We start from the raw sequence: 26,194 nt of genomic DNA, 5'->3' as shown, positions 1-26,194 counted from the left end.
TTCTTCCTGGTGAGTGATTTCTTTTATCTGTTTCCTTGCCCTAATTGTCCTTTCACTTCCTCTTGCTTTTTAAGTTGCAATGCCTGTGGACTAGGGTTTTGATGATTCCTTTTGGTACAGACCAAAAGGATGAGAAGGTTGGAGAGCAAGAAGGATAAAAGAAAGAAAAAGAAAGAAAGAAAATAAAAAAGAGAAAGGAGAGGGAGTGGATAAAAGGGAATATTGACAAAAAGAAGAGAGGCACAGAAAGAGGGAGACAGAGCAATATAGGTGTGCAGTAGGGTACTTTAACCCAACCTTATAAAACTCCCAACCCGATTGCAAGAGGGACTTTACCTAACAATTGCAATCAGTGTAATATGGCTTACTGTACCCTCAATGAATCCCCAACAATAAAAAAAAAAAAAAACTCCCAACTTTTTGTGGTGGCAGGTTGGGTGGTTCCCTTGAGGTCAGCAGATCTTTGCTAGCCTTTTTGGACAGAGGATCCCACCTCCACCAAGTAGAGAGGAAAGACAAAAATGGTATGAATCAAACCAAAACAAGCAAACAGAAAACTTTACAGGATAAAATTGGGGGGAAAACCAAATAATAGGGGTAGAAACACTAGCAAAAATGAAATTCTAATTATTGAAAAAGTCAACAATGGGAAATTGTATTTAAACTAGAAAAACGGAGAAAGAAAAAAATGAAAAAAGAAAAGAGAACTCTTTAGGGAAAAGGTTAAAATTAAAAAACAAAACAACAACAGCAACAACACCAAAACAAAAACAAAAACAAAGCAGCATGTATATTTCAAAAAAATAAAAATAAAACAAAAAACAAAGCAGTACATATATATATATATATCTTGCTGAATATTGTCTGGGCAACAGTTGATCTTCTGGGGTATGAGATGTTAATCACAAGGCTGTTACAACTGGAGGCTTCAGCTGATTTCTTGAGCCTGGAGGGTTGAGACCCTAAATCTCTCCTCAGCCCTCTTAAAAGGCACTTTAAACTTCTTCTTTTTTTTTTTTTTGTAGAGACAGAGTCTCACTTTATGGCCCTTGGTAGAGTGCCATAGCATCACACAGCTCACAGCAACCTCCAACTCCTGGGCTTAAGCGATTCTCTTGCCTCAGCCTCCCGAGTAGCTGGGACTACAGATGCCCACCACAACGCCCGGCTATTTTTTTGGTTGCAGTTCAGCCGGGGTGGGGTTTGAACCCACCACCCTCAGTATATGGGGCCAGCGCCTTACCAACTGAGCCACAGGCGCCACCCGGCACTTTAAACTTCTAAACTTGGCTAAGCAGAAGCTTTCCCAGGAAAGCACTTGTCACTGGGATCACTGTTGAAGTGGCTATCCACTTACCCAGTGTGCCAAAACTGGTTTCACTCTGCCCCTGAGGGCTAAAGCTACAAGGTGGCTCAGTCCCTGCCTTTAGGCTGCTCAGTCACTAGATTACTAGCTTCTGTCTGATCCTTGTTCCATGGCCCTGAGGTTAAAGGTTGCCGGGGCAGTTTTCTCACAATGGCTACATGCAGCCTACAGCTGAACACTATTAGCTCCATCCGGCTCAGCGGCTCAGTCTGGGGCCCTAGACAATGCCCAAAGTTCTCCACACTCCTGCCCAAGCTCTCCCAAGGCAGTTCAACTGAGTACCAAGTTGAAAAACACCAAAAGAGCTCACAGGTAAGGCCTTTTCAGTTTGCAGTCTCACTGCTGCTGTACTTACAACTGCTGCTGGGATTAGACCTAATGAACACATGCAACCACTTGCCAGTTTTCCACTGCTTTTCTCCTTCTCTTGGGGTCTAGAAGTCTCTCGCTGACTCCCTGTGTCCTCAAAGGGATCATTATAGGCATATCCTACCAGCCAGAGATGGCTGGAATGTTGTCTCCCCAGACTCACCGTGCCCAGTTGCAAGGAAGCTGTAACTCGGCCGCCATCTTGCTTGGATCAACTGAAAATGTGCTTAGGAAATTTTTAGTCATGATAACTTCCAGTAGAGCTTCCGTATCTTCAGGTTGCTCATTTTTTCCTTCATGGATACCTGTAATTTTTGTTTCAAAGCTTCATGAAGCCCTATAATTCTCTGTGAGATTCCTCTACTATTACTCTCTTCTTTTCTGCCTCTTTAAATGCCTGGGTAAGCTCATGAGCTTTATCCTTTAGCTCTGATATTCTTTTCTTCTCCATGGTCTGATCTGTTATTGATACTTCCTACTGCATCTTTAAGTTCTCTGTATGACTCCTTCAATTCCTTAAGCTTTGATATATCCTTTATGATTTCTTCATGTCTTTCACTCATTTCTTGGGTCAATTTCTGGATTTCCTTTTAGTGGTTTTCCATTTTCCCTCATATTATGTTTATCATTTTTTCTACCCATACTCTAAATTCCCTTTCTGTAATTTCCGTAGTTTCTTTATAGGAGGTATCCTCTTTGACACCTGCTTTGTGATCCCTTTCAGGGCTTGATCTATTCTTGTTTTGCATGTTGCCAGAATTATTTTATTGGTTCCCCCTCCTCAAGTGTGTTTTCTTATTGTTCACTTCCTTCCTCTACTTTCTCCTGAATTATCCTTCTCTCTGTGTGTGGGTGTTAGACTAGTCTTTTGGTACAGGGGAAAAAAGGAAGAAAAGAGTAAAAAGTGCAAAGGGAGAAAAGAAATTAAAAGGAAAAAAGGATTTAAAATGAAAAAAGGGAGACTAGAAGGAAAGAAAAAGAAAAACAGGGCTATGGGTGGTGTTAAGCAGGGCTTTGTGAACCACACCCACCATTTCAGACCCCTGAGGGGGGCGTAGGGGAAGTAGATCCCCCAAGGTCAGTAGCTCCTTTCCTAATCAAGAACAATAACCCACCTCTGTCAAATATTGAAGATAATCAGTTCTCATGGTAGGGAACTACCAATACAGTCCTTTGGAAGGCTATAGCCAGAGGAACAACTAGACCAGGGCTTCAGTGCCATGGAACCCCAGCCTAGTCCTCACAGCAAGGCTCTGTCCCACAAATAAAATATCATAATGAAATAGAACAAGAGACTATGGCATGGCACCCATAGTATAGTGGTTACAGCACCGGCCACATACACCGAGGCTGGCAGGTTGGAACCCAGGCCAGGCCTGCTAAACAACAGTGACAAATGCAACAAAAAAATAGTTGGGCATTATAGCGGGTACCTGTGGTCCCAGCTGCTTGGGAGGCTGAGGCAAGAGAATCGCTTAAGCTCAGGAGTTTGAGGTTGCTGTGAGCTGTAATGCCATGGTACTCTACCAAGGACAACATAATGTGACTCTGTCTCAAACAAACAAACAACATAAGAAACCATAAAGAAATGGAGGGATATCTTAGTTTTCATTTAGGAGATTTATAAGAGAAAGATGAGAAAAGGCAAACAATATTGACAAGAAGAAAGACAAGAGGAGACAAGAGGGCAGGAAAACTACAGCAAAGATAGAAACTTTGATACTGAAAAAATAAAAATGAAAAAATAAAAGCAATACAAAGCAAGAATTAAAAAATAAAATAAAAATCAAAGATATTCGATTTGTATATAGAAATGATTTTGATATTTGTATATAAATATGTGTTTATATATTTATATATATGTTTGTATATTGCAATATATGGCCTAGACACTAGTTGCTGCTCCAAAAAGGAAGAAATTTTTACAAAAGGAAAATAATGTGTGTGAATGTATGTGTGTATACACACATAAAATGCAATATATTTGCCTGGACACTAGGTTGTGCTCCAGGGTAAAGATATGAAAAACAAGCATGCTGTTTCTGCTGTGTATGATGGGGGAAGAAGCTGCTATCTAGTTGCTATGAAGACCCGGTCCTGTCTTCCTGATTTATTTGACCTCAATCAGAGCATGTTGGCTTCATTAGCCTTTAATTCATACATGGTTGGGAACTGAAAGCTCCCACTAGACGTCTTGGGAGACACATCTCAACCATCCAAATAGTTCCCCCTGGCCATAAAGGGGTCTGTACAGGGATGCAGAATCTGCCCAACTTGCCCCAAGAGTATCATCTGAAGCTTAGCATGCCATCCACAGCTAGCTATGTGGTGGGACCCTGTGGGCTATTCCTACCTAGCAGCCCTGGCACAATACTGTCCAATCCCTCCTTGAATTCAAACCGCTTAAAGGTCCAAATCCAGCTGCCAGGTGCCATTCAACTTCGCTCACTTGCTCAGGCTCTCCTAATGCTGCTCTGAGGAGCTCTCAAGTCTAAAAACCAGCATGATGGGCTTTTGTTGTCTCCAGCCCTCTTCCAAAGGGCTAGTCTTTGAAGCACCCAGGCATTTGCCTTTTTGCTGGTCTTCCACTGCTCCTGATCTTTTCCTCAGCTCCTGGAGTCCCCCTGCTGTCTCACTGTGCTTCCAGAATGATGTTTCTGGGTGGGACACTCCAGCAAGAGGTATCTGGAGTTCCCTTGACCAATCTCAACTAAAGTGGCTGGTGAGATAGCCATCTTGGACTTCCCTCCTTACTACAATTAAAAAACATCTTAGGCCTGGTGCTGTGGTTCATGCCTATAATCTTAGCACTCTGGGAGTTCAAGGCAGGTGGATTGCTTAAGTTCAGGAGTTTGAGACTAGTCTGAGCAAGAGCAAGACCCTACCTCTAAAAATAGGCAGGCATTGTAGTGGGCACCTGTAGTCCCAGCTACTTGGGATGGTAAGGAAAGAGGATCATTTGAGCCCAATAGTTTGAGGTTGCTATGAGCTATGATGCTACAGCACTCTACCAAGAGTGACAAAATGAGACTCTATCTCAAAAAACAAAACAAAACAAAACAAAAAACTATGTCTTGCCTTCTGTACACACTAAACAGCAGCTTCCTGTTTAAATGATGGCTTTCCAGAGTTTAAGGACTGATAGTGGGAATTTCCCCATTATGAAATCAGGGCTATGTTATTCCCCCTCTGGTAATCAACCCCACTTCTGTTGAAGATGATTGTGAGTATGAAATCCTGTCCCATAGGCCAAGAGGTCTGCTTGTGGGCACCACATGGACTGGCTGATTCCTGAGATGTCAAGGTGAACCCAGGAAGCAGCAGAACAAACTGTTGCTCTTTGGAAAGAGACCTGAATAGTAGACAACTAGCATGTGCACAACTACTATATGAAAAATAGTTTACATTTCAATTTAATCACAACAATTCCATCTAGTAACAATATTTATACCCATTACTTGGATCAGGGAACAGAAAGGTTAGGTAATTTGACCTAGGGACACAACCTTATAAATTACTGCTCTAAGACACAAAAACTGGGATTATATAAAAATTAAGGTTATAGCCCTTCTGTCCTATGAACTAACATTCAGTATACCTCAAGGCATTGCTGTCACATTGTTTTTAAAACAGTGTGACAATGCACTTTTTAATTTGAAAAACTATAATGTCTATTAGAAAGGTTTTGCTATTTAAGTAGACACAGTTTTATTGAAATATGATTTATGTATCATACTATTGACCATTTTAAAGAGCATAACTTTGTGGTTTTTAACATATGCAGGAGGATGAACAACCAGCACCACTATCTTATTCTAGAGTATTTTCTTCAGCCCAAAAAGAAACCCTATATTTCTTAGCAATCATTCACCATTTCTGAAATACCTTTTATAATATCAAATATCTTCTCTACCAGTTAGGTGGGCCCAAACCCAGACCCACAAAAGACAGAAAAGAGTAGAGATAATAGTTCTCAGAGACAGAACTAAAGCACAAAACAAAAGCACAGAACTAAAAGCTTCATAACAATACCTAATTTGTCTGATTTAGTGAAATATTTTATAAAGATTTTTCATATAATGGTCACCTTCTCTTGAGGCTCCTCCTATACCTGGCACAGCAATACAACCCATATTTTACTCCCCTCTCTCCTGTCTACAAAATTATAACTACAGAAAAATTCCTTTATAACACAGTAGTGGTTAAATTTTTCTAAATATAAATATAACTTAAAATCCAGAACCAATAAGGGAAAAGAGTGATGCATTTGCTTTTACATTAAAGAAAATGTATGATAGAAATGAAACGAAAAATTACAAATTGGGACAAATACAACTTAAATTATGGCCAAGCATTATATTTCTAATATGTAGGGAGCAAATGAAAAAGCAAAAGCAATAAATAACATCCTAAGAGAAAAAAAATATTTCAGTGAAAATGTTCCATGAACATGTGATATCAGGGTGGGGGAAAAACAAGGGTTGTTCACTAAGAGGTACAAAAATATTGTTAGATAGAAATAATAATATCTAGTGTTTGGAAGCACAATAGAGCAACCATACTTAACAATAACTTATTGTCAATTTCAAAATAATTAGAAGAGTAGATGTAGAATGTTCCTAGCACAATCAACTGATAAATGTTTCAGGTGATGGATATCCTAATTATTCAGACTTGATCATTACTCATTGTATGCTTGTATCAAAATGTCACATGTAACCCATAAATATGTACAACTATTATTATATATATCCATAACATTTAAAAAAAACATCTTTATGCAAACATGTAAAAAATACTCTACCTAATATTCTTCTTAGTAAAGGTTCTCAAGAATGGAAAAAAAATCCAATTTACTCAGTATTACTATGAAACCAATTTATAATCACTCACACTTTTTTTTTTAATTTAGAGACAGAGTTTCACTTTATCGTCCTTGGTAGAGTGCTGTGGTGTCACAGTTCCCAGCAACCTCCAGCTCCTGGGCTTAGGTGATTCTCTTCCCTCAGCCTACCAAGTAGCTGAGACTACAGGCACCTGCCACAATGCCTGGCTATTTTTTGTTGCAGTTTGGCTGGGGCTGGGTTTGAACTCACCACCCTTGGTATATGGGGCGGGCGTCCTACCCACTGAGCCACTGGTGCCACCCCACTCAACTTTCATATGAAACATGAATCACAACTATAGCCCAGGATGAAGGAGGGAAGGGGAGTGGGTTGGGAAGGGAGGTGGGTGGTTCGATGGGGGGGGTTACTGGTGAGACCACATCTATGGAGCATATTGCAAGGGTACAAGTCAAATGTATTAAGTATAGAACACTTAACGCCGTGATTAAGTAATTGAGATGAAAACTATGTTAATTAGTAGGATGTAAGCACTCCAATTTGTACAAATAATTAACACATCGAATCCCACAAAGGCATAAATGTATTCATGATCTATGTATATATGACTTAATAAAAAAATAGTCTCTCTAACTCTTGATAAAAGATGCAAAGTAAAAAACGAGATGCTTCTTCTCACCAATTACATAGCATTCACAGGCATTGCTAGTGGTGATATAACATGGTACAATCCTTATCCAGGGCCTTTGTGTCTCACTCCAGCAAGACCACCAGAATTGAATGCACTCCACTGTTCTTTCTCCTGCGCTCTGGGAAGCCCAGGTGCTCTTTCTCTCCGTTAGGCCTTGTCTTCTGGCAACACTAGGACACCGTGCAATCTGAGAGATGGGTGATGTGTCCTCAGCCATTCTCTAGACTTTTTCTGGTCCTGCATTGCAGACCTGCCTGGGGTCTGATGTAACAAGGTGACTGTGGCAGCCATGTCTCTTGGAATATCTAGGGCAAGATGGCCGACTGGAAACAGCCTCCGACAGAAGCTCCTATCCAGAGAGAAGAATAACGTCCAGAAAATATTCAATTAAGCTGAATACAGGGAGCCCAGCCGAGAGAGAAGTGAGATAACTCCAGGTCACTCCTGCTAAGACAAGCTGTGACTCCAAGATAACAATCTTCAGGTATAAAACTCAGCCGAAAGGAAAAGTGCCCAACCCCTCCCCCAAGAAAGCTGCAGGTTCTTTTTTCCTTTTCCTTTTGTTCCTCCTTTGCTCCTGTGGGTTTTCTACAGATGAGCAGTGAACTGAGGATCTCTTGTCTCAACCCACGGTGTGAGCAGTAGGAAGTGGGGACTACTTCCTCCAGAGGACCCTGCAGTGACTCTGAACATTCTCTTACCAGGCAGAAAAAATTGAACTAACATTATCCATGTCATTCTGAACTTCCAGTCCACCCTTCCCCCCCTCACAGGATAAACCAGATCCCGAACCCCTGCAGGGACTGAGGGAGGAAGCTCATGAGCAGTTCCTCCCACTCCCAGCCTGCCTGACTGAGTGCCCACCCCTCCGCCTGGACTCACCTGGAGCCTTGCGCCCATGCCCTCCCCCGTCTTCCCTGTCTCCAAGCTGTGCCATGGGTCCTGAGCCGCACACTGCGCCCCACCTGGCTGAAGACCCGCTGAGGCTGCGCAACGCGCTGTGCCCAACCAGAGACCCGCTGAGGCCACATGCCTGACCCTGCCCAGCCAGAGACCTGCTGAGGCCAAGCGCTGGGCACACCCTGCCTCCATGCCAGGCCCCTGCCCAACCAGAATCACCAGTGGAGTAGTGTTCTCTTTGCTGAAGTCACTGGGTGCTGGACACTGCCAGAATCATGTGCAGCATACCCCTGCTGCCAGATCCGTGTGCAGCATGCTCCTGGAGCTGCTCCTATAGCCAGAATTCTCTGGCTTTGGCAATGGCAGTGGAGCTGTGCAGGGGCACTTCCCACGAAGATCCAGCAACAATAGAGTGATCATGCTGGGGTCTAATCTTGGAGAAACACTCCTCCAACTCTGTACTACCAGAGGAAACCAGAACCCACTCTATAGGGATACTGGTGCCGTAGAACAGTAGGGACAAATGTGAGGTGGCTGAGACAGATAAGCATTTGCTGGCCTGGTAACCCCAGGATTAGACTGAGCCCAAGTGGAACACTAGCCAGTGGCTAGTGAACATCCGAGGCAGGCAGGCCTCAGCTCCCCCACCTGGCTGGTAGCTGAGGGAAGTGGTCGGGCCTCAGGGGCATTGACCTTCCTTTGACTCTGACATTGCTAAACCCTGGTACTTCGCATTATTGGAGGGAGCAGGACTGCAGCCCTGCAGGGACACCAGTGATTGGGCGTGAAAAAAGACCAAAGTGGAGAAAGAGACTCAGCCCCGTGGTTCTACTGTGCTACCGGGCAGGCCTTTCTGATTCTGTAGAGCACCAGAGAGAGAAAAATCTGAACAGCCAGTAGACCTCTGCTATCTAGCTGCTGGAGACCTTTCAAACTCTCCCACATGAGAGTTTGTACTGACTGGGTCAATTGGTTTGGAATACCTAACTTGGGAACATCACCCAAGGACCCTCTCAGGTGATACCCTGGTTGTGTAATAACAGGAAAGGTCAATTATCCCATTCCAGTTGTTGTCTGGGGAGATGGCGTTTCTTAATTGCTTGTATTTCTTCATGGCTAAGACTTCACCAGAATCACTGATCCACCAGGATCGGATAAGAACCAGTTGAATACAAAACTGAGCCACCTAACCCCGCCACACCAAGCAGGTTTCCCCAGCCTCTGACTGTAATACTGTACAGGTCCTTTGCAAAACTAAAGGGGAAAAATTTGCAGTCATCAGTCCCAGATCCTTAACAAAGGGATGGTTAACCACAACCCCAGGAAACCCCAATCCAATCTCACCTTACCAGATCACCTAGCAAACAGTGAAAAACAATCATGAGTCGGAATCAGCTGAAAAACTCTGGCAACATGAACAATCAGAGCAGATCGAAAAAAGCAGGTGTTACAATTTTATTCGCAGATATATTAGGCTTTAAACCAATCAAAGTAAGAAAAGACAATGATGGTCACTTCTTATTTGTTAAGGGCAATAATCAACATGATGAGATTTCAATTAATCAACATTTATGCACCCAACCAGAATGCACCTCAATTTATAAGAGAAACTCTCACTGACATGAGCAACTTGATTTCCCCCAGCACCATAATTGTTGGAGACTTTAACACTCCTCTAGAAGTGTTGGATAGATACTCAAAAAAGAAGCTAAGCAAAGAAATTTTAGAATTAAACGTAACCTTTCAACATTTGTATCTAATAGACATCTAAAGAACATTTCATCCTAAGAAAATTGAATACAAATTCTTCTCATCAGCCCATGGATCATCCTCCAAAATTGATCACATCTTAGGTCACAAGTCCTACCTCAGCAAATTTAAAAGAATAGAAATCTTTCTTGTATATTCTCGGACCACCATGGAATAAAAGCTGAACTCAGTAACAACAGGAATCTCCACATGCATACAAAAACATGGAAACTAAATAACCTCATGCTGAATGATAGCTGGGTCATAGATGAGATTAAGAAGGAAATTCCCAAATTTTTGGAACAAAACAATAATGAAGAAATGAACTATCAGAACCTCTGGGATACAGCAAAGGCAGTCCTAAGAGGAAAATTTATAGCATTCTAAGCCTTCCTCAAGAGAACGGAAAGAGAGGAAGTCAATAACTTAATGGGACATCTCAAGCAACTGGAAAAGGAAGAACTCTCCAACCCTAAACCCAGCAGAAGAAAAGACATAACTAAAATAAGAGTAGAACTAAATGAAATTGAAAACAAAAGAATCATACAACAGATCAACCAATCAAAGAGTTGGTTTTTTGAAAAAGTCAATAAAATAGATAAACTTTTGGCTAGCCTAATCATAACTAGAAGAGTAAAATCCATAATTTCATCAGTCAGAAATGATAAAGACCAAATTACAACAGACTCCTCAGAAATTTAACAAATCCCTAATGACTACTACATAAAACTCTACTGTCAGAAGTATGAAAATCTGAAGGAAATAGATCAATACTTGGAAACATGCCACCCTCCTAGACTTAGCCAGAAATAAGTGGAAATGTTGAACAAGCCTATCACAAGCTCTGAAATAGCATCAACTATAAGAAATATCCCCAAAAAGAAAAGCCCTGGACCAGATGGCTTCACATCAGAATTCTACCAAACCTTTAAAGAGGAACTAGTACCTATATCACTTAATCTTTTTCAAAACATAGAAAAAGAAGGAATACTTCCCAACTCATTCTATGAAGCAAATATCACCCTGATACCCAAACCAGGAAATGACCCAACAAGAAAATAAAATTATAGACAGATATCTCTAATGGATATTGATGCAAAAATATTCTATAAGACCCTAGCGAACAGAATCCAACAACACATCAAACAAATTCTATACCATGACCAGGTGGGTTTCATCCCAGGGTCCCAAGGATGGTTCAATATACATAAATCCATAAATATAATACATCACATAAACAAATTAACAAACAAAGACCATATGATTCTCTCAATTGATGCAGAAAAAGCTTTTGACAATATTCAGCACCCTTTCTTGATCAGAACGCTTAAGAAAATAGGTATAGATGGAACATTTCTTAAACTGATAGAGGCCATCTACAGCAAACCCACAGCCAATATCATAGTGAATGGAGTAAAATTGAAATCATTTCCACTCAGATCAGGAACCAGGCAAGGATGCCCACTGTCTCCACTGCTTTTTAACATTGTAATGGAAGTCTTAGTCACCGCAATCAGGCCAAGAGAAGGCAATCAATGGTATCCAAATAGGACCAGAGGAGATCAAACTGTCACTCTTCTCAGACAATATGAGTATATATCTGGAAAACCCCAGGAAATCAACTACAAAACTCCTAGAAGTGATCAAGGAATGTAGTAACGTCTCAGGATAGAAAATCAACACTCATAAATCTGTAGCCTTTATATACAGCAACAATAGTCAAGGGGAAAAAACAATCAAGGATTCTATTCCCTTTACAATAGTGCCAAAGAAGATGAAATATCTGGGAGTGTATCTAACTAAGGATGTGAAAGATCTCTATAAAGAGAACTACGAAACTCTGAGAAAAGAAATAGCTGAAGATGTTCACAATGGAAAAATATACCATGCTCATGGCTGGGAAGAACGAGCATTGTTAAAACGTCTATACTACCTAAACCAATTTACAGATTTAATGCGATCCCTATTAAAGCACCTCTCTCATATTTTAAAGACCTGGAAAAACTAGTACTTTGTTTTATATGGAAACAGAAAAAACCTCAAATAGCCAAGACATTACTCAGAAATAAAAACGAATCGGGAGGAATCACACTTCCAGACTTCAGACTTCATTATAAATCGATAGTGATCAAAACAGCATGGTACTGGCACAAAAACAGAGAGGTAGATGTATGGAACAGAATTGAAGACCAAGAGGGGAACCCAGACGCTTATCGTCATTTGATTTTCGATAAGCCTATTAAAAATATAAATTGGGAGAAAGATTCCCTATTCAATAAATGGTGTTGGACGAATTGGCTGGCAACTTGTAGAAGACTGAAACTGGACCCACACCTTTCTCCTCTAGCAAAAATTGACTCTCACTGGTTAAAGGGCTTAAACTTAAGACATGAAACTATAATTATTCTTAGAGGGAGTGCGGGGGAAACACTTGAAAAAATTGGCCTGGGAGAATACTTCTTGAGGAAGACACCCTGGGCAATTGAAGCAACATCAAAAATACATTACTTGGATCTGATCAAATTAAAAAGCTTCTGCACTGCCAAGAACACACTAAGTAAAGCAAATAGACAGCCCGCAGAATTGGAGATGATTTTTGAAAATTATACTACCAATAAAGGTCTAATAACCAGAATCCACAGAGCACTTAAACTTATTGCTAAGCAAAAAACAAGTGATCCCATTTCATTGTGGGTAAGAGTCATGAACAGAAGCTTCTCTGAAGAAGACAGGCGCATGGCCTATAGACACATGAAAAAATGCTCATCATCTTTAATCATCAGAGAAATGCAAACCAAAACTACTCTGAGATACCATCTAACTCCAGTTAGAGTAGCGCACATCACAAAATCCCAAAACAACAGATGTTGGTGTGGATGTGGAGAAAAGGGAACACTTCTGCACTGCTGGTGGGAATGCAAGCCAGTACATTCCTTTTGGAAGGAAGTTTGGAGAACTCTCAGGGATCTAATTGTTGACCTGCCGTTTGATCCTCCAATTCCTCTTCTAGGTGTATATCCAAAGGACCAAAAATCATTTGGCAATAAAGATATTTGCACCAGATTGTTCATTGCACTCAATTCATAATAGCCAAGTCATGGAAGAAGCCCAAGTGCCCATTGAATCATAAATGGATTAATAAATTGTGGTATATGTATACCATGGAATACTATGCAGCAGTAAAAAAAAGGAGACTTTACCTCTTTTGTGTTTACGTGGATGGAACTGGAAAATACTCTTCTTAGTAAAGTATCTCAGGAATGAAAAAAAAAAATCCAATGTACTCAGTACTACTGTGAAACCAATTTATAATAACTCACACTTGCATATGAAAAATGAAACACAATTTTATCCTAAGATGGAGGAGGAAAGGGGAGGAAGATGGACAGGAAGCGGGTAGGAGGGACAGTATGGGATAGTAGGGGGACCACAACTATTGAGCACATTGCAAGTACAAGTTGGATCTATCATGTGTAGAGCACAAATGTCCTAACGTTATAATTGGGTAAATGAGGTGAAAGCTATATTAATTAGCATGATGTAACCACTCCAATTTGTACAAATAATCAACACACTGAAATTGGCATAAATGTATTTATGATCTATATGCAAAAGACTTGATAAAAAATAAATAAAATAAAATTCAATAAAAAAAACTTATCCAAGAGATTTAGTACTATCTAGTAAAACTACATAAGTATTTGCTCTTGAAACCCATAATCTTTCTTCTAAATATCTATCCCAAAGAAACAATGCAAAATAAAAGCAAACATGTACAGAACACAGCACAAAAAGGCATAAACAGAAGGCCACTCCTTGAAGAGCAATTAACGACAGCATAAGAGCAGAAAGAAAGCAGATGTCCACCAATATAACTAAATTCTATGGGTTTTAGAATATATGACTAGAAAGAAGATGTCCACCAATATAACTGTGGTACACTCAAGGTACACCTATATCCTACAAAAGTTTTGAGACAGTGTGCTGTGGTCAATTATTTCACTTCCAGGAAACATCTTCGACAGCGTCCTTTCTGATTTGCTGGTACAAGTTTCAGCTTGCTCACCTTATTGATGTTGCTGGGAGGGCTTAATTTGTTTCTGTCTGTGTGGATTTTATGTTTCTTGATTTTTGTATATCTCAAACTTTCATAATGGCCCATTTACTGTACAGCCATAAAAAGCAATGAAGACGCCTTTTCGTATTGTAGTGTAGTGATCTCCAGTATATGCTGTTAAGTTAATAAAGTGCAGAAAGTGTGTAGAGCTGCTGGTGTTCAATAATATGGTATCTACTAGCCACAAGCAGCTATTTTAATTTAATTAAATTAAAATTAAATGAAATAAGACATTTAGTTACTCCATCATATTAGACACATTTTATGTAGTCAGTGTTTGATTCTTGAATAAAATACTTAGGTAACTAGTACCTACTGTGTTGGACAGTGCAGATTCAGAAGATTTTTGTCTCTGCATAAATATATATTGGACAGCATTGGTATAGAATATGCCACTGTCTACCTATGAAAGGGGAAGAAAAGTAATACAACTGTTGTATTTATATATATATTTAAAACCTGGAGTGTTAAAACAAAAAAAAATGATAAAAATGATTGTCTATATGGGACAGAGGAGCAGCCCAGGATGAAAGTGATACAGGATTCCACCACTCAGGGCTAGACAGGGAGCCCCCCATTCTGTAGGCTCAGGTGAACTCAGAGGTCAGACCCCCATTTCCAGGCACAAGCAGACTGCCTTCTTTGGGACACACCTCCTGGGCTCTGATAAGATCATGAAAAAAGCAGCCTATGATGGTTTTTTGGGTGGTGTCACCTTGGGTAGGAGCACATACCCTAATCCCTTCTCAGGGACAAAGACTGTAAAGGACATGATAACCTCGCCCTAGTGGAGGAGGAACTACATTCATTCATTTGTTAATGCACTCACTAACTTTGAAAAGATGTTTTTCCATCTACCTGCTGCCAGCCATGTGTAATGCTCTAGACTTGAGACCTCTAGATAAAAGAGCCCACGTGGAGACTCCCGGGAGAGTTCTTCAGTTCTTTCCCCCTTACAGAAACTATGGTGCTTTTCTGTATTCCTTTCCGATTTCTAATAAAAGTCCTATCTTACCACTGATCTGTGGTCCATGGGTTCATTCTTCAAATCCCCAAGACGAAGGACCTACTGAAAAGTGAATTTTCCGTATCAGAAGCTGATGATAGATATTCTCTTAAAAGTATAATACATGTTTACTACCTCCATTCACTGAAAATGGCAAGAAACAATGACCACCTCAGTAGCAATGAGCAAGTCTAGCATCTAGATTGTTTCCTCTAAGAAATATTTCCCACTAAAAGGAATCAGGTTATCTTGAAGAAATATCTGACTTCAGGACTGAGTAGTGATTATACTGAATAAGTCTGGACCAAACTATAATACCAGAGAGCATGTAAAAAAGACTAAGGAAGAGAAAGCCTACCGATTGGGAGAAAATATCTACAAATGTTACACCCAACAAGGGGATAATATCCAAAATATATAAGGACTTCAAACAACTCAATAGAAAACAAATTACCCAATCAAAAAAAAATGGGCCTAAATAGACATTTTTCAAATTAAGACATAATCCAGGTAATCTTAGCACTGCAGGAGGTGGTGGAGGGCAGATGGCTTCAGCTCAGGAGTTTGAGACCAGCCTGAGCAAGAGTGAGACCCCATCTCTACTAAAAATAGAAAAATTAGCCAGGTGTTGTGGCGGGTGCCTGTAGTCCCAGCTACCGGAAGGCTGAGGCAGGAGGATCGCTGAACCCAGGGGTTTGAGGTTGCTATGAGCTAGGATGACACCACAACACTCTAGCTTGCGGCAACAGAGTAAGAGTCTGTCTCAAAAACAAAATAAAATAAAAGACACGCAAATGGGCAACAGATATACGAAAGAATGCTTATCATCACTAATCATGATTAAAACAATAATGAGACATCACCTCATACCTGTTAAAATGGCTACTAACAAAAATACAAAAGATAAAAAGTATGGGTGAAAGTGTGGAAAAAAGGGAATCTTGTGCATTGTGGGTGGGAAAGTAAATTAATACTGCCATGCTGGAAAAAAAAAAAAAAAAGAACATGGAGTTTCATCATAAAGCTAAATATAAATTACTACATGGTCTAGCTATCCCACTTCTAGGTATATTATCCAAAATAATTGAAATCGTATGTCCAAAACATATTTGGACTCCCATAGTCATTACAGCATTATTAACAATAGGGAAGAAATGGAAGCAACCTTAGGTACTTAACATCAGATGAATAGATAAAAAAATATGAAATGTATATTCTCAAAGGGATACTATTCAGCCTTACAAAAGAAATTTTCTCATTTGTGACAACATGGAAAATCTGTAGGACATTATATTAAGAGAAATAAGCCAGACACAAAAAGACAAATACTGCATGATCTCACTTATATGCAGAATCTAAGAAAGTTGAACTCATAGAAGTAGAGAGTAGAATTGTGGGGATGAGAAAAGAAGAGATGTTGATCAAAGGGTACAAAGTTTCAGTTAGAGAAGAGGAATAAGCTTTAGTGATCGATCATACAGATGGTGACTATAATAAATAATAATGCATTGAATTTTTCAAAATTTCTAAAAGAGTAAAATTTAAATGTTTCATCACAAAGTAAGTATGTGATGTGATAGGTTTGTTAAATAACTTGATTTAGTCATTCCACAAGGTAAACATATCAAAACATCACACTATATCCCACAAATACATAAAATTATTAAAAATAAAAGACTCAGGGGTTACAGAAAAATGGAGGACTAGAAACAGTCTGCCAACATGCTCTTCCCTTGAAAAATAGGGAAAGGTGCAGGCAGCTGCTTCCATTTGGATCACTTGTCTAACAAACAGCATTGCAAAATCACAGGGAAAATATGTAGGACACCTAGAGCAGGAAAAAAAAAAAAAACACCAAGGAAATTTATGATAGGAAGATACATATAACAAGATAAAGACTACGTGGAGAACAATAGGACCAGGGAGTGCTGAGTTGCCATGCTCACTTGCCTGGTGCTGTATGAACTGAGTTGCTGGGCAGCCTGCATCACAGACCTCTGCCACGTCGGACCAGGGACCACCTTAAGCCTTGTACAGAACTAGCTCACCAGAAAGTGAGCATGGCAGGGATCATATAGTAGCTACGGCCACCCTCAGCTCTTAGATGCTCTATACCAGGCCTGCAGTGGACTGGAAAGGGAGTGGATCAACTTGTGGCTTCGCTAAGCCATACCCAGTAACCTGAACTCAAGCACTTCCTCCATAGAACACAAGAGGATTTGAGCATGGGAAATGACAGAGGCAGGGCACAGTGGGCTATAATCTAAGAAGCAGTAGAACACGGCTCTGTCTTGGTGGGTCCTGGGAGGGGCAAGGAGAGCTCTGTGTACCCATGTCAGCCCCACTTGATGCGGCATCTGAGTGTCCCTTATGTATGCAGAACAGCCTGCTACTTGGTTGGCTCAGACTCTGCCCTCCAGGCCTAAAATGTGTCCTGTATGATAGACCCTCAACTTCACTGTCCAGATAGAATCAACCCCGCCTTCTCCACAGACCTCTTTCTGGAATCTTGGCCCAATTCAGCCTGACTCTGTCTCAGGCTCCTCCCAGTGCAGACCCTGAAGATCTTGCACAAAATCTTGACACTGTACCTCTGAGCATCCAAACCCTCTCCAGACCCAAGACACCTTCCCCAAGTCTCCAGTGCTGCACTTAGTCCCAAGGATCCCACCCCAGAGCATCCACCATCACAGTAGTGCCAAAAGATCTGCTCCAAAGTCCAAAGGCCACCAGGTAACCCCCAGGCTCAAGCTGGCAGTTCACTGAGATCTGGATAAAGCAAAGGCACACAACTACAAGGACACACGAATCTGACAGCCACCTGCTGCTATTACCGCTGTTACTACAGCGCCATCTAGTGACCACACTTTACTTGACTCAATCAGGAGAGTTTCCAACAAGGAACTGAGCCCATTCAAACCTATTAGCCTGAACTGAGAAAACGAGGCACAGATGCGAAGAAACCAGCAAAAGAAACTTGGTGACATGAAACACTAAAACATCCCCAAAATATCACAATGGAGCTACAGCAGGGAATCATAATTATAAAGAAATTGTTCAAATGAGAGAAATGGAAATCAGAATATGGGTAGCAAATAAGATGAATGGAGGCTCGGTACCTGTAGCTCAGTGGTTAGGGTACCTACCACATGCACTGGGGATGGTGGGTTTGAACATGGCCAGGGCCTGCTAAACAACAGTGACAACAACAGCAACAAAAATAGCTGGGCGTTGTGGCAGGCGCCTGTAGTCCCAGCTACTTGGGAGGCTGAGACAAGAGAATCACTAAGCCCAAGAGTTTGAGGTTGCTGTGAGCTACACCATGGCACTCTACACAGGGCAACAGCTTGAGACTCTGTCTCAAAAAAAAGAAAGATGAATAGAAATGAACATAAAGTTGAAAACCAGAAAAAAAGAAACCAAAAAAAAAAAAGTATTTCAGGAAATTAATGAAAAAGTTGCCACAGAAATGGACAATATTATGAAAGATATAATGGAACTTACAGAAATGAAAGAGTAATTTAGGGTACCTGAAAACATGATAGAAGTTTCAGCAACAAGTTAAGCCAGGGAGAAGAAAGAATCTCAGACCTTGATGACAAGGCTCTCAAGCTAATCCAGTCATTTAAGAAGGCAGAAAAAAAGATAACAAAGGCATAACAATGTCTTAGATATTTGGGACTGTGAAAATGTACAAACATATGTGTTACAGGTATCCTTGAGGGAGAAGAAGAGAGTGCTCAAAATATAGAAATTCAATTTGAAGGTATTATTTAAGAAAATTTTCCTAATATCACCAGAGATTCAGACATCCAGATACAAAATGGTCATCAAATTTCTGTAAGACATATTGGAAATAGAACATCTCAAAGACAAATAGTAATCAAAATGGCCACAGCCAAAATGAAAGAGAAAATTTTACAAGCCACTAGACATAAGCAACAACTGACCTATAAGAGAAAACTCATCAGGATAAAAGCAGAATTCTCAGCATAAACCCTACAAGACAAAAGGGAGTGGGCCCCTATTGTTAAAATTCTTTTTTTTTTTTGGTTTTTGGCCGGGGCTAGGTTTGAACCTGCCACCTCCGGCATATGGGACCGGAGCCCTACTCCTTGAGCTACAGGCACCACCCTTCATTTTTTTTTTTTTTTGAGACAGAGCCTCAAGCTGTCTCCTTGGGTAGAGTGCTATGGCATCATAGCTCACAGCAACCTCCACTCCTGGGCTCACGCGGTTCTCCTGCCTTCGCCTCCAAGTAGCTGGGACTACAGGCACCCACCACAACGCCTGGCTATTTTTTGGTTGCAGCCATCATTGTTGTTTGGTGGGCCTCAGGCTGGATTTGAACCCCAGCTCAGGTGTATGTAGCTAGTGCCTTAGCTGCTTGAGCCACAGGCGCCAAGCCCCCTCTTGTTAAACATCAGAGAAATGCAAATCAAAACTAACTTGAGATACCATCTAATTCCAGTAAAATTGGCCCATATCACAAAATCCCAAGACCAGAGATGTTGGCGTGGATGTGGAGAAAGGGGAACACTTCTACACTGCTGGTGGGAACGCAAATTAATACATTCCTTTTGTAAAGATGTTTGGAGAACACTTAGAGATCTAAAAATAGATCTTCCATTCAATCCTATAATTCCTCTACTAGATATATACCCAGAAGACCAAAAATCACATTATAACAAAGATATTTGTACCAGAATGTTTATTGCAGCCCAATTCATAATTGCTAAGTCATGGAAAAAGCCCAAGTGCCTATTGATCCACGAATGGGTTCATAAATTGTGGTATATGTACACCATGGAATATTATGCAGCCTTCAAGAAAGATGGAGACTTTACCTCTTTCATGTTTACATGGATGGAGCTGGAACATATTCTTCTTAGTAAAGTATCTCAAGAATGGAAGAAAAGGTATGCAATGTACTCAGCCCTACTATGAAACTAATTTATGGTTTTCATAGGAAAGCTATAACCCAGTTATAACCTAAGAATATGGGGAAGGGGGAAAGGGAGGGGAGGGAGGGGGGAGGTTGGGCAGAGGGAGGGGGATTGGTGTGATTACACCTGCGGTGCATCTTACAAGGGTACATGTGAAACTTAGTGAATGCAGAATATTATTGTCTTAACACAATAACTAAGAAAATGCCAGGAATGCTATGTTAACCAGTGTGATGAAAATGTGTCGACCTGTTTATAAAACCAGTGCATGATGCCCCATGATTGCATTAATGTACACAGCTATGATCTAATACTAATAATAAAAAAGTAAACACAAGAAAAATTGGAATATAAATTGATCAGTGAAAAAAAACGAACAACTGCCAACCTATAATTTTGTATCCTGCTTAAGTAAGTTTCAAATTTGACGGAGAAATTGAGTCTTTTCCTGACAAAAAAGCTTTTAGGGCTTTCACAGTGGCTTCCTGCGCCCAGCTCAGTGGCTCAGTCTGGGGCCCCAAACAATGCCCAAAGTTCTCCACACTCCTGCTCAAGCTCTCCCCAAGGCAGTTCAACTGAGTGCCAAGTCCAAGAACACCAAAACAGTTCACAGTAGTCGCTCCTGCTCACAGGTTTACATAGTTACAGCATATGAGCGCTGGACGAGGCTGCAGAGCTCCTCCTGTTAGGTGTTCCTGACCTGTGGTTCACCCAAACATGTGAAGTCCTAGCTTACTTACTAGGGTGCCCATCATCCACAACTGCGTGGGTGGGTGAAGATGGATCGTGATGCTGCTCCCAGCCCAAGCATAAAGGCCAGAGAAGTAACCACATCTTGCACGAGAACTTAAAGAGCAAGAGGAAGTGAAAGGAAAATTAGAGCAAGGAAACAGATAAAAGAAATCACTCATGAGGAAGAATCAGCAGAAAACTCCAGGCAACATGAAGAACCAGTCCAGAACAACCCTGCCTAGGGACCATGAGGTAGCTAATGCAGATGATTCCACCTATAAAGAAATGTTAGGAATGACAGAAAGGGAATTTAGAATACACATGTTGAAAACAATGAAAGAAATGTTGGAAACAATGAAGGAAACTGCTAATAAAGTGGAAAATAACCAAAAGGAAATCTAAAAACAGAATCAAATAAGAGACGAATGATATGAAGAATATAAAAAGGATATAGCAGAGCTGAAGGAACTGAAACAGTCAACGAGGGAACCTAAAGATGCAATGAAAAGTATCAGCAACAGGTTAGACCATGCAGAAGAAAGAATTTCAGAGGTAGAAGACAAAGTTCTTGACATAACTCAGATAGTAAAAGAGGCAGAAAAGAAGAGAGAGAAAGCAGAACGTTCACTGTCAGAATTATGGGACTTTATGAAGCGTTCCAACATACGAGTTATAGGAATTCCAGAAGGGGAAGAAGAATGCCCCAGAGGAATGGAAGCCATACTAGAGAATATTATAAAAGAAAATTTCCCAAGTATCACCAAAGATTCTGACACACTGCTTTCAGAGGGCTATCGGACCCCAGGTCGCCTCAACTCTAACCGAGCTTCTCCAAGACACATTGTGATGAACCTGTTCAAAGTCAAGACAAAAGAAAAGATTCTGCAAGCTGCCAGGAGTAAGCGCCAGTTGACCTACAGGGGCAAATCCATCAGAGTGACCGCAGACTTCTCTAATGAAACTTTCCAAGCAAGAAGACAATGGTCATCTACCTTTAATCTACTTAAACAGAACAATTTCCAGCCCAGAATTCTGTACCCTGCTAAGCTAAGCTTAAAAATTGACAGAGAAATCAATCATTTACGGATATACAAACATTGAGGAAATTCGCCACAGCAAGACCAGCTCTACAGGAAATACTTCAACCTGTTCTGCACACTGACCACCACAATGGATCAGCAGAAAGTAAGAACTCAGAAATTAAAGGACAGAACCTAACCTCCACACTGATGCAAAAGATAAAACTAAGCAATGGACTCCCACCAAATAAGATGAATAGAATACTACCACACTTATCAATTATCTCAATAAATGTTAATGGCTTGAATTCCCCACTGAAGAGACATAGATTGGTTGACTGGATTAAAAAACACAAGTCATCCATTTGCTGTCTGCAAGAAAAACACCTGGCTTCAAAAGACAATTAAAGCTGAGTCAAGGGTTGGAAGACAATTTTTCAGGCAAATGGAATTCACAAGAAAAGAGAAGTTGCAATCTTATTTTCAGATACATGTGGATTTAAAGCAACTAAAGTCAAAAAAGACAAAGATGGTCACTTTATATCGGTCAAGGGAAAAATACAACAAGAAGACATTTCGGGGCGGCTCCTGTGGCTCAAGGACTAGGGTGCTGGTCCCATATGCCAGAGGTGGCGGGTTCAAACCCAGCCCTGGCCAAAATCCAAAAATAAATAAATAAATAAATAAAGTCTGTACTTTAAAAAAAAAAAAAGAAGAAATTTCAATTCTAAATATTTATGCACCCAATTTAAATGCTCCGAGATTCTTGAAACAGACCTTACTCAGTTTGAGCATTATGATATCTGATAATACCATAATAACAGGCGACTTTAACACTCCTCTTACAGAGCTGGACAGATTCTCTAAACAGAAATTAAACAAAGATATAAGAGATTTAAATGAGACCCTAGAACAACAGTGCTTGATAGACACATATAAAATACTCCATCTCAAAGATAAAGAATATACATTCTTCTCATCACCCCATGGAACATTCTCCAAAATTGATCATATCCTGGGACACAAAACAAATATCAACAGAATCAAAAGAATTGAAATTTTACCTTGTATCTTCTCAGACCATAAGGCACTAAAGGTGGAACTCAACTCTAACAAAAATGCTCGACCCCATCCAAAGGCATGGAAATTAAACAATCTTCTGTTGAATAACAGATGGGTGCAGGAAGAAATAAAACAGGAAATTGTTAACTTCCTTGAGCATAACAACAATGAAGACACAAGCTACCAAAACCTGTGGGATACTGCAAAAGCAGTTTTGAGAGGAAAATTCATCGCTTTAGATGCCTACATTCGAAAAACAGAAAGAGAGCGCATCAACAATATTACAAGAGATCTTATGGAATTGGAAAAAGAAGAACAATCTGAGCCTAAACTGAGTAGAAGAAAAGAAATATCCAAAATCAAATCAGAGATCAATGAAATTGAAAACAAAAGAATCATTCAGAAAATTAATGAAACAAGGAGTTGGTTTTTTGAAAAAAATAATAAAATAGATAAACCATTGGCCAGACTAACGAGGAATAGAAAAGTAAAATCTCTAGTAACCTCAATCAGAAATGATAAAGGGGAAATAACAACTGATCCCACAGAGATACAAGAGATCATCTCTGAATACTACCAGAAACTCTATGCCCAGAAATTTGACAATGTGAAGGAAATGGATCAATATTTGGAATCACACCCTCTCCCTAGACTCAGCCAGGAAGAAATAGAGCTCCTGAACAGACCAATTTCAAGCACTGAGATCAAAGAAACAATAAAAAATCTTCCAACCAAAAAATGCCCTGGTCCAGATGGCTTCACTCCAGAATTCTATCTATAATCTAAGGAAGAGCTTATTCCTGTACTTCAGAAATTATTCTAAAAAATTGAGGAAGAAGGAATGTTCCCCAACACATTCTATGAAGTAAACATCACCCTGATAACAAAACCAGGAAAAGACCCGAACAAAAAGGAGAATTTCAGGCCAATCTCACTCATGAATATAGATGCAAAAATTCTCAACAAAATCCTAGCCAATAGATTACAGCTTATCATCAAAAAAGTCATTTATCATGATCAAGTAGGCTTCATCCCAGGGATGCAAGGCTGGTTTAACATACCAAGTCCATAAACGTTATCCACCATATTAACAGAGGCAAAAATAAAGATCACATGAATCTCTCAATAGATGCAGAAAAAGCGTTTGATAAAATCCAGCATCATTTTCTAATTAGAACACTGAAGAGTATAGGCATAGGTGGCACATTTCTAAAACTGATTGAAGCTATCTATGACAAACCCACAGCCAATATTTTACTGAATGGAGTAAAACTGAAAGCTTTTCCTCTTAGAACTGGAACTACACAAGGTTGTCCTCTGTCACCTTTACTATTCAACTTAGTGCTGGAAGTTCTAGCCAATACAATTAGGCAAGACAAGGAAATAAAGGGAATGCAAATGGGAGCAGAGGAGGTCAAACTCTCCCTCTTTGCTGATGACATGATCTTATACTTAGAGAACCCCAAAGACTCAACCATAAGACTCCTAGAAGTCATCAAAAAATACAGTAATGTTATGGTGTGGGGGAAGCAGAAAGAGGGATGGAGGGAGGGGGGTGGGGCCTTAGTGTGTGTCACACTTTATGGGGGCAAGACATGATTGCAAGAGGGACTTTACCTAACAATTGCAATCAGTGTAACTGGCTTATTGTACCCTCAATGAATCCCCAACAATAAAATAAATAAATAAATAAATAAATAAATAAATAAATAAATAAATAAATAAATAAAAAAGAAGAAAGGATTAGATTGGGTAAAGGAAGAAGCCCCAGATATCCTGTGCCTCCAAGAGACCAAATGTTCCGAGAACAAACTACCCACTGAACTTCAAGAGCTGCCTGGACTATCCCATCAGTACTGGTCAGCTCCTTCAGACAAGGAAGGGTACAGTGGTGTGGGCCTACTTTCCCACCAGTGCCCACTCAAAGTTTCCTATGGCATTGGTGAGTTAGAACATGATCAGGAAGGACGAGTGATTGTGGCTGAGTTTGACAAGTTTGTGCCTGTAACAGCCTGAGTACCCAATGCAGGCCGTGGGCTGGTGCGACTGGAGTACAGGCAGTGCTGGGATGAAGCCTTCCGCAAGTTCTTGAAGGGCTTGACTTCCCAATAGCCCCTTGTGCTGTGTGGAGATCGCAATATGGCTCATGAAGAAATTGACCTTGCAACCCCAAGGGAAACAAAAAGAATGCTGGCTTCACCCCACAAGAGCGCCAAGGTTTTGGGGAATTGATGCAAGCTGTGTCACTGGCTGACAGCTTTCGGCACCTCTACCCCAACACAGCCTGTGCCTATAACTTTTGGACTTACATGATGAATGCTCAAGCCAAGAATGTTGGTTGGCGTCTTGACTACCTTTTGTTGTCCCACTCTCTGTTTCCAGCATTGTGTGATAGCAAGATCCGTTCCAAGGCCCTGGGGAGTGATCACTGTCCCGTCACCCTATATCTAGCACTGTGACACCTCTCCCAGATCACTTTGGGAAATAGGTCTCCCAAACTAACATTCCTTCTTCACTCTCTAGCGCTGTGTTTCTCATCCATAAAAATAATGTATTGTCCAACCAGGATCCTGTGACAGACTTAGGTTTCTTTTAAGCCCAAAATTTGGTTTCTGTTTTGTGGGTTTTTTTTTCTTTTTTTAAAATAACACTGAACAAAGGCTACTGATTATTCCTACTTCTGTTGGGCTATCCACATGAAAATAAAAAGCCATAGTTAAAAAAAAAATACAGTAATGTTTCAGGATATAAAATCAATGTCCACAAGTCAGTAGCCTTTGTATACACCAATAACAGTCAAGATGAGAAGCTAATTAAGGACACAACTCCCTTCACCATAGTTTCAAATAAAATGAAATACCTAGGAATATACCTCACGAAGGAGGTGAAGGACCTCTATAAAGAAAACTATGAAATCCTCAGAAAGGAAATAGCAGAGGATATTAACAAATGGAAGAACATACCATGCTCATGGATAGGAAGAATCAACATTTTTAAAATGTCTATACTTCCCAAAGCAATCTACCTATTCAATGCCATTCCTATCAAAATACCAACATCGTACTTTCAAGATTTGGAAAAAATGATTCTGCGTTTTGTATGGAACTGGATAAAAACCCGTATAGCTAAGGCAGTTCTTTGTAACAAAAATAACGCTGGGGGCATCAGCATACCAGATTTTAGTCTGTACTACAAAGCCATAGTGGTCAAGGCAGCATGGTACTGGCACAAAAAGAGAGACATAGACACTTGGAATCGAATTGAAAACCAAGAAATGAAACTAACATCTTACAACCACCTAATCTTTGATAAACCAAACAAGAACTTACCTTGGGGGAAAGACTCCCTATTCAATAAATGGTGTTGGGAGAACTGGATGTCTACATGTAAAAG

At 40.3% G+C, this 26,194-nt stretch overlaps 1 pseudogene; it reads left to right on the top strand.

Moving 5' to 3' along the window:
- The first annotated feature begins 20,767 nt into the window (after positions 1-20,767).
- On the top strand, positions 20,768-25,260 carry LOC128576963 (DNA-(apurinic or apyrimidinic site) endonuclease-like; annotated as a pseudogene).
- The last annotated feature ends 934 nt before the right edge of the window (positions 25,261-26,194 follow it).

Source organism: Nycticebus coucang, chromosome X (genome assembly GCF_027406575.1).
Source record: "Nycticebus coucang isolate mNycCou1 chromosome X, mNycCou1.pri, whole genome shotgun sequence".
Classification (NCBI taxonomy): Eukaryota; Metazoa; Chordata; class Mammalia; order Primates; family Lorisidae; genus Nycticebus; species Nycticebus coucang.
Note: the sequence above shows the minus strand (reverse complement) of the source record. Positions and strands in the feature narration are given on the sequence as shown.